We start from the raw sequence: 8,554 nt of genomic DNA, 5'->3' as shown, positions 1-8,554 counted from the left end.
CTCTCTGTGTATGCTGTGTTTGGTTTCTTGGTTTTGAGGCCTATCCACAGCGTTTTTTCTGCTTATTTTCAGGGGAGGCAGCTTGTTTTTGGGTTGTTTGTGTCCTCTCTGTGTATGCTGTGTTTGCTTTCTTGGTTTTGAGGCCTATCCGCAGCGTTTTAGGCACGCGCTTGTTTTTTCTGCTTCTTTGCAGGGGAGGCAGCTTGTTTTTGTGTCCTCTCTGTGTGTGCTATTGTGTTTGGTTTCTTAGTTTTGAAGCCTATCCACAGCGTTTTAGGCGCGCGCTTGTTTTGTCTGCTTATTTGCAGGGGAGGCAGCTTGTTTTTGGGTTGTTTGTGTCCTCTCTGTGTATGCTGTGTTGGGTTTCTTGGTTTTAGGCGCGCGCTTGTTTTGTCTGCTTATTTGCAGGGGAGGCAGCTTGTTTTTGTGTCCTCTCTGTGTATGCTATTGTGTTGGTGTCTTGGTTTTCAGGCCTATCCATGGCGTTTTAGGCACGCGCTTGTTTTTTTCTGTTTATTTGCAGGGGAGGCAGCTTGTTTTTGTGTTGTGTCTTCTCTGTGTATGCTGTGTTTGTTTCTTGGTTTTGAGGCCTGTCCGCAGCGTTTTAGGCATGCGCTTGTTTTTTCTGTTTATTTGCAGGGGAGGCAGCTTGTTTTTGTGTCCTCTCTGTGTATGCTGTGTTTGGTTCCTTGGTTTTGAGGCCTATCCATGGCGTTTTAGGTGCGCGCTTGTTTTTTCGGCTCATTTGCAGGGGAGGCAGCTTGTTTTTGTGTCCTCTCGGTGTATACTGTGTTTGGTTTCTTGGTTTTGAGGCCTATGCATGGCGTTTTAGGCGCGCGCTTGTTTTTTCTGCTTCTTTGCAGGGGAGGCAGCTTGTTTTTGTGTCCTCTCTGTGTATGCTATTGTGTTTGGTTTCTTGGCTTTAAGGCCTATCCACAGCGTTTTAGGCGCGCGCTTGTTTTTTCTGCTTCTTTGCAGGGGAGGCAGCTTGTTTTTGTGTCCTCTCTGTGTATGCTATTGTCTTGGTTTCTTGGTTTTCAGGCCTGTCCATCGCGTTTTAGGCGCGCTTGTTTTTTCTGCTTCTTTGCAGGGGAGGCAGCTTGTTTTTGTGTCCTCTCTGTGTATGCTATTGTGTTTGGTTTCGAGGCCTATCCACAGCGTTTTAGGCGCGCGCTTGTTTTTTCTGCTTCTTTGCAGGGGAGGCAGCTTGTTTTTGTGTCCTCTCTGTGTATGCTATTGTGTTGGTTTCTTGGTTTTGAGGCCTGTCCATGGCGTTTTAGGCGAGCGCTTGTTTTTTTTGCTTATTTGCAGGGGAGGCAGCTTGTTTTGGGTTGTTTGTGTCCTCTCGGTGTATGCTGTGTTGGGTTTCTTGGTTTTAGGCACGTGCTTGTTTTTTCTGCTTATTTGCAGGGGAGGCAGCTTGTTTGTGTGTCCTCTCTGTGTATGCTATTGTGTTGGTTTCTTGGTTTTGAGGCCTGTCCATGGCGTTTTAGGTGCGCGCTTGTTTTTTCTGCTTATTTGCAGGGGAGGCAGCTTGTTTTTGGGTTGTTTGTGTCCTCTCTGTGTATGCTGTGTTGGGTTTCTTGGTTTTAGGCACGTGCTTGTTTTTTCTGCTTATTTGCAGGGGAGGCAGCTTGTTTTTGTGTCCTCTCTGGGTATGCTGTGTTGGGTTTCTTAGTTTTGAGGCCTATCCACGGCGTTTTAGGCATGCGCTTGTTTTTTCCGCTTATTTGCAGGGGAGGCAGCTTGTTTTTGTGTCCTCTCTGTGTATGCTGTGTTGGGTTTCTTAGTTTTGAGGCCTATCTGCGGCGTTTTAGGCGCGCGCTTGTTTTTTCTGCTTATTTGCAGGGGAGGCAACTTGTTTTTGTGTCCTCTCTGGGTATGCTGTGTTGGGTTTCTTAGTTTTGAGGCCTATCTGCAGCGTTTTAGGCGCGCGCTTGTTTTTTCTGCTTATTTGCAGGGGAGGCAGCTTGTTTTTGTGTTTGTCTGTGTATGCTGTGTTGGCTTCTTGGTTTTGAGGGCTGTCCGCGGCGTTTTAGGCACGCGCTTGTTTTTTCTGCTTATTTGCAGGGGAGGCAGCTTGTTTTTGGGTTGTTTGTGTCCTCTCTGTGTATGCTATTGTGTTGGGTTTCTTAGTTTTGAGGCCTATCCACGGCGTTTTAGGCATGCGCTTGTTTTTTCTGCTTATTTGCAGGGGAGGCAGCTTGTTTTTGTGTCCTCTCTGTGTATGCTGTGTTTGGTTTCTTGGTTTTGAGGCCTATCCACAGCGTTTTTTCTGCTTATTTTCAGGGGAGGCAGCTTGTTTTTGGGTTGTTTCTGTCCTCTCTGTGTATGCTGTGTTTGGTTTCTTGGTTTTGAGGCCTATCCGCAGCGTTTTAGGCACGCGCTTGTTTTTTCTGCTTCTTTGCAGGGGAGGCAGCTTGTTTTTGTGTCCTCTCTGTGTGTGCTATTGTGTTTGGTTTCTTAGTTTTGAGGCCTATCCACAGCGTTTTAGGCGCGCACTTGTTTTGTCTGCTTATTTGCAGGGGAGGCAGCTTGTTTTTGGGTTGTTTGTGTCCTCTCTGTGTATGCTGTGTTGGGTTTCTTGGTTTTAGGCGCGCGCTTGTTTTGTCTGCTTATTTGCAGGGGAGGCAGCTTGTTTTTGTGTCCTCTCTGTGTATGCTATTGTGTTGGTGTCTTGGTTTTCAGGCCTATCCATGGCGTTTTAGGCACGCGCTTGTTTTTTTCTCTTTATTTGCAGGGGAGGCAGCTTGTTTTTGTGTTGTGTCTTCTATGTGTATGCTGTGTTTGTTTCTTGGTTTTGAGGCCTGTCCGCAGCGTTTTAGGCACGCGCTTGTTTTTTCTGTTTATTTGCAGGGGAGGCAGCTTGTTTTTGTGTCCTCTCTGTGTATGCTGTGTTTGGTTCCTTGGTTTTGAGGCCTATCCATGGCGTTTTAGGTGCGCGCTTGTTTTTTCGGCTCATTTGCAGGGGAGGCAGCTTGTTTTTGTGTCCTCTCTGTGTATGCTATTGTCTTGGTTTCTTGGTTTTCAGGCCTGTCCATCGCGTTTTAGGCGCGCTTGTTTTTTCTGCTTCTTTGCAGGGGAGGCAGCTTGTTTTTGTGTCCTCTCTGTGTATGCTATTGTGTTTGGTTTCGAGGCCTATCCACAGCGTTTTAGGCGCGCGCTTGTTTTTTCTGCTTCTTTGCAGGGGAGGCAGCTTGTTTTTGTGTCCTCTCTGTGTATGCTATTGTGTTGGTTTCTTGGTTTTGAGGCCTGTCCATGGCGTTTTAGGCGAGCGCTTGTTTTTTTTGCTTATTTGCAGGGGAGGCAGCTTGTTTTGGGTTGTTTGTGTCCTCTCGGTGTATGCTGTGTTGGGTTTCTTGGTTTTAGGCACGTGCTTGTTTTTTCTGCTTATTTGCAGGGGAGGCAGCTTGTTTTTGTGTCCTCTCTGTGTATGCTATTGTGTTGGTTTCTTGGTTTTGAGGCCTGTCCATGGCGTTTTAGGTGCGTGCTTGTTTTTTCTGCTTATTTGCAGGGGAGGCAGCTTGTTTTTGGGTTGTTTGTGTCCTCTCTGTGTATGCTGTGTTGGGTTTCTTGGTTTTAGGCGCGCGCTTGTTTTTTCTGCTTATTTGCAGGGGAGGCAGCTTGTTTTTGTGTCCTCTCTGTGTATGCTATTGTGTTGGTTTCTTGGTTTTGAGGCCTGTCCATGGCGTTTTTGGTGCGCGCTTGTTTTTTCTGCTTATTTGCAGGGGAGGCAGCTTGTTTTTGGGTTGTTTGTGTCCTCTCTGTGTATGCTGTGTTGGGTTTCTTAGTTTTGAGGCCTATCCACAGCGTTTTAGGCATGCGCTTGTTTTTTCTGCTTATTTGCAGGGGAGGCAGCTTGTTTTTGTGTCCTCTCTCTGTATGCTGTGTTTGGTTTCTTGGTTTTGAGGCCTATCCACAGCGTTTTTTCTGCTTATTTTCAGGGGAGGCAGCTTGTTTTTGGGTTGTTTGTGTCCCCTCTGTGTATGCTGTGTTTGGTTTCTTGGTTTTGAGGCCTATCCACGGCGTTTTAGGCGCGTGCTTGTTTTTTCTGCTTATTTGCAGGGGAGGCAGCTTGTTTTTGTGTCCTCTCTGGGTATGCTGTGTTTGGTTTCTTGGTTTTGAGGCCTATCCATGGCATTTTTTCTGCTTATTTGCAGGGGAGGCAGCTTGTTTTTGTGTTCTCTCTGGGTATGCTGTGTTGGGTTTCTTGGTTTTGAGGCCTATCCATGGCGTTTTAGGCGCAGGCTTGTTTTTTCTGCTTATATGCAGGGGAGGCAGCTTGTTTTTGTGTTTGTCTGTGTATGCTGTGTTGGCTTCTTGGTTTTGAGGGCTGTCCGCGGCGTTTTAGGCAAGCGCTTGTTTTTTCTGCTTATTTGCAGGGGAGGCAGCTTGTTTTTGGGTTGTTTGTGTCCTCTCTGTGTATGCTATTGTGTTGGGTTTCTTAGTTTTGAGGCCTTCCACGGCGTTTTAGGCATGCGCTTGTTTTTTCTGCTTATTTGCAGGGGAGGCAGCTTGTTTTTGTGTCCTCTGTGTATGCTGTGTTTGGTTTCTTGGTCTTGAGGCCTATCCACAGCGTTTTAGGTGCGCGCTTTTCTTTCAATTATTTGCAGGGGATGCAGCTTGTTTTTGTGTCCTCTCTGGGTATGCTGTCTTGGGTTTCTTAGTTTTGAGGCCTATCCGCGGCGTTTTAGGTGCGCGCTTTTTTTTCCACTTATTTGCAGGGGATGCAGCTTGTTTTTGTGTCCTCTCTGGGTATGCTGTGTTGGGTTTCTTGGTTTTGAGGTCTATCCATGGCTTTTTAGGCGCATGCTTGTTTTTTCTGCTTATTTGCAGGGGGGGCAGATTGTTTTTTGGGCACGCGCTTGTTTTTTCTGCTTATTTGCAGGGGATGCAGCTTGTTTTTTGGGCACGCGCTTGTTTTTCCTGCTTATTTGCAGGGGAGGCAGCTTGTGTTTTGGGCACGCGCTTGTTTTTTCTGCTTATTTGCAGGGGAGGCAGCTTGTTTTTTAGGCACGCGCTTGTTTTTTCTGCTTATTTGCAGGGGAGGCAGCTTGTTTTTTGGGCACGCGCTTGTTTTTTCTGCTTATTTGCAGGGGAGACAGCTTGTTTTTTGGGCACGCGCTTGTTTTTGCTGCTTATTTGCAGGGGAGGCAGCTTGTTTTTTGGGCACGCGCTTGTTTTTTCTGCTTATTTGCAGGGGAGGCAGCTTGTTTTTGTGTCCTCTCTGGGTATGTTGTGTTTGGTTCTTAGTTTTGAGGCCTATCCGCGTCGTTTTAGGCGCACGCTTGTTTTTGCTGCTTATTTGCAGGGGAGGCAGCTTGTTTTTGTGTCCTCTCTGTGTATGCTATTGTGTTTGGTTTCTTGGTTTTGAGGCCTATCCACGGCGTTTTAGGCGCGCACTTGTTTTTTCTGCTTCTTTGCAGGGGAGGCAGCTTGTTTTTGTGTCCTCTCTGTGTATGCTATTGTGTTGGTTTCTTGGTTTTCAGGCCTGTCCATCGCGTTTTAGGCGCGCTTGTTTTTTCTGCTTCTTTGCAGGGGAGGCAGCTTGTTTTTGTGTCTTCTCTGTGTATGCTATTGTGTTTGGTTTCGAGGCCTATCCACGGCGTTTTAGGCGCGCGCTTGTTTTTTCTGCTTCTTTGCAGGGGAGGCAGCTTGTTTTTGTGTCCTCTCTGTGTATGCTATTGTGTTGGTTTCTTGGTTTTGAGGCCTGTCCATGGCGTTTTAGGCGCGCGCTTGTTTTTTCTGCTTATTTGCAGGGGAGGCAGCTTGTTTTTGGGTTGTTTGTGTCCTCTCTGTGTATGCTGTGTTGGGTTTCTTGGTTTTAGGCACGTGCTTGTTTTTTCTGCCTATTTGCAGGGGAGGCAGCTTGTTTTTGTGTCCTCTCTGTGTATGCTATTGTGTTGGTTTCTTGGTTTTGAGGCCTGTCCATGGCGTTTTAGGCGCGCGCTTGTTTTTTCTGCTTATTTGAAGGGGAGGCAGCTTGTTTTTGTGTCCTCTCTGGGTATGCTGTGTTGGGTTTCTTAGTTTTGAGGCCTATCTGCAGCGTTTTAGGCACGCGCTTGTTTTTTCTGCTTATTTGCAGGGGAGGCAGCTTGTTTTTGTGTTTGTCTGTGTATGCTGTGTTGGCTTCTTGGTTTTGAGGGCTGTCCGCGGCGTTTTAGGCACGCGCTTGTTTTTTCTGCTTATTTGCAGGGGAGGCAGCTTGTTTTTGGGTTGTTTGTGTCCTCTCTGTGTATGCTATTGTGTTGGGTTTCTTAGTTTTGAGGCCTATCCACGGCGTTTTAGGCATGCGCTTGTTTTTTCTGCTTATTTGCAGGGGAGGCAGCTTGTTTTTTGGGCACGCGCTTGTTTTTTCTGCTTATTTGCAGGGGAGGCAGCTTGTTTTTGTGTCCTCTCTGGGTATGTTGTGTTTGGTTCTTAGTTTTGAGGCCTATCCGCGTCGTTTTAGGCGCACACTTGTTTTTGCTGCTTATTTGCAGGCGAGGCAGCTTGTTTTTGTGTCCTCTCTGTGTATGCTATTGTGTTTGGTTTCTTGGTTTTGAGGCCTATCCACGGCGTTTTAGGCACGCACTTATTTTTTCTGCTTCTTTGCAGGGGAGGCAGCTTGTTTTTGGGTTGTTTGTGTCCTCTCTGTGTATGCTGTGTTGGGTTTCTTAGTTTTGAGGCCTATCTGCGGCGTTTTAGGCGCGCGCTTGTTTTTTCTGCTTATTTGCAGGGGAGGCAGCTTGTTTTTGTGTCCTCTCTGGGTATGGTGTGTTGGGTTTCTTAGTTTTGAGGCCTATCTGCAGCGTTTTAGGCGCGCGCTTGTTTTTTCTGCTTATTTGCAGGGGAGGCAGCTTGTTTTTGTGTCCTCTCTGTGTATGCTATTGTGTTTGGTTTCTTGGTTTTGAGGCCTATCCACGGCGTTTTAGGCGCGCACTTGTTTTTTCTGCTTCTTTGCAGGGGAGGCAGCTTGTTTTTGTGTCCTCTCTGTGTATGCTATTGTGTTGGTTTCTTGGTTTTCAGGCCTGTCCATCGCGTTTTAGGCGCGCTTGTTTTTTCTGCTTCTTTGCAGGGGAGGCAGCTTGTTTTTGTGTCTTCTCTGTGTATGCTATTGTGTTTGGTTTCGAGGCCTATCCACGGCGTTTTAGGCGCGCGCTTGTTTTTTCTGCTTCTTTGCAGGGGAGGCAGCTTGTTTTTGTGTCCTCTCTGTGTATGCTATTGTGTTGGTTTCTTGGTTTTGAGGCCTGTCCATGGCGTTTTAGGCGCGCGCTTGTTTTTTCTGCTTATTTGCAGGGGAGGCAGCTTGTTTTTGGGTTGTTTGTGTCCTCTCGGTGTATGCTGTGTTGGGTTTCTTGGTTTTAGGCACGTGCTTGTTTTTTCTGCCTATTTGCAGGGGAGGCAGCTTGTTTTTGTGTCCTCTCTGTGTATGCTATTGTGTTGGTTTCTTGGTTTTGAGGCCTGTCCATGGCGTTTTAGGCACGCGCTTGTTTTTTCTGCTTATTTGCAGGGGAGGCAGCTTGTTTTTGGGTTGTTTGTGTCCTCTCTGTGTATGCTGTGTTGGGTTTCTTAGTTTTGAGGCCTATCTGCGGCGTTTTAGGCGCGCGCTTGTTTTTTCTGCTTATTTGCAGGGGAGGCAGCTTGTTTTTGTGTCCTCTCTGGGTATGCTGTGTTGGGTTTCTTAGTTTTGAGGCCTATCTGCAGCGTTTTAGGCGCGCGCTTGTTTTTTCTGCTTATTTGCAGGGGAGGCAGCTTGTTTTTGTGTTTGTCTGTGTATGCTGTGTTGGCTTCTTGGTTTTGAGGGCTGTCCGCGGCGTTTTAGGCACGCGCTTGTTTTTTCTGCTTATTTGCAGGGGAGGCAGCTTGTTTTTGGGTTGTTTGTGTCCTCTCTGTGTATGCTATTGTGTTGGGTTTCTTAGTTTTGAGGCCTATCCACGGCGTTTTAGGCATGCGCTTGTTTTTTCTGCTTATTTGTAGGGGAGGCAGCTTGTTTTTGTGTCCTCTCTGTGTATGCTGTGTTTGGTTTCTTGGTTTTGAGGCCTATCCACAGCGTTTTTTCTGCTTATTTTCAGGGGAGGCAGCTTGTTTTTGGGTTGTTTGTGTCCTCTCTGTGTATGCTGTGTTTGGATTCTTGGTTTTGAGGCCTATCCGCAGCGTTTTAGGCACGCGCTTGTTTTTTCTGCTTCTTTGCAGGGGAGGCAGCTTGTTTTTGTGTCCTCTCTGTGTGTGCTATTGTGTTTGGTTTCTTAGTTTTGAGGCCTATCCACAGCGTTTTAGGCGCGCACTTGTTTTGTCTGCTTATTTGCAGGGGAGGCAGCTTGTTTTTGGGTTGTTTGTGTCCTCTCTGTGTATGCTGTGTTGGGTTTCTTGGTTTTAGGCGCGCGCTTGTTTTGTCTGCCTATTTGCAGGGGAGGCAGCTTGTTTTTGTGTCCTCTCTGTGTATGCTATTGTGTTGGTGTCTTGGTTTTCAGGCCTATCCATGGCGTTTTAGGCACGCGCTTGTTTTTTTCTCTTTATTTGCAGGGGAGGCAGCTTGTTTTTGTGTTGTGTCTTCTATGTGTATGCTGTGTTT

This window comes from Ambystoma mexicanum, chromosome 6q (genome assembly GCF_040938575.1).
Source record: "Ambystoma mexicanum isolate Mex_15411 chromosome 6q, UKY_AmexF1_1, whole genome shotgun sequence".
Classification (NCBI taxonomy): domain Eukaryota; kingdom Metazoa; phylum Chordata; class Amphibia; order Caudata; family Ambystomatidae; genus Ambystoma; species Ambystoma mexicanum.
The sequence above is the reverse complement of the archived record's forward strand: the minus strand, read 5'-3'. Positions refer to the sequence as shown.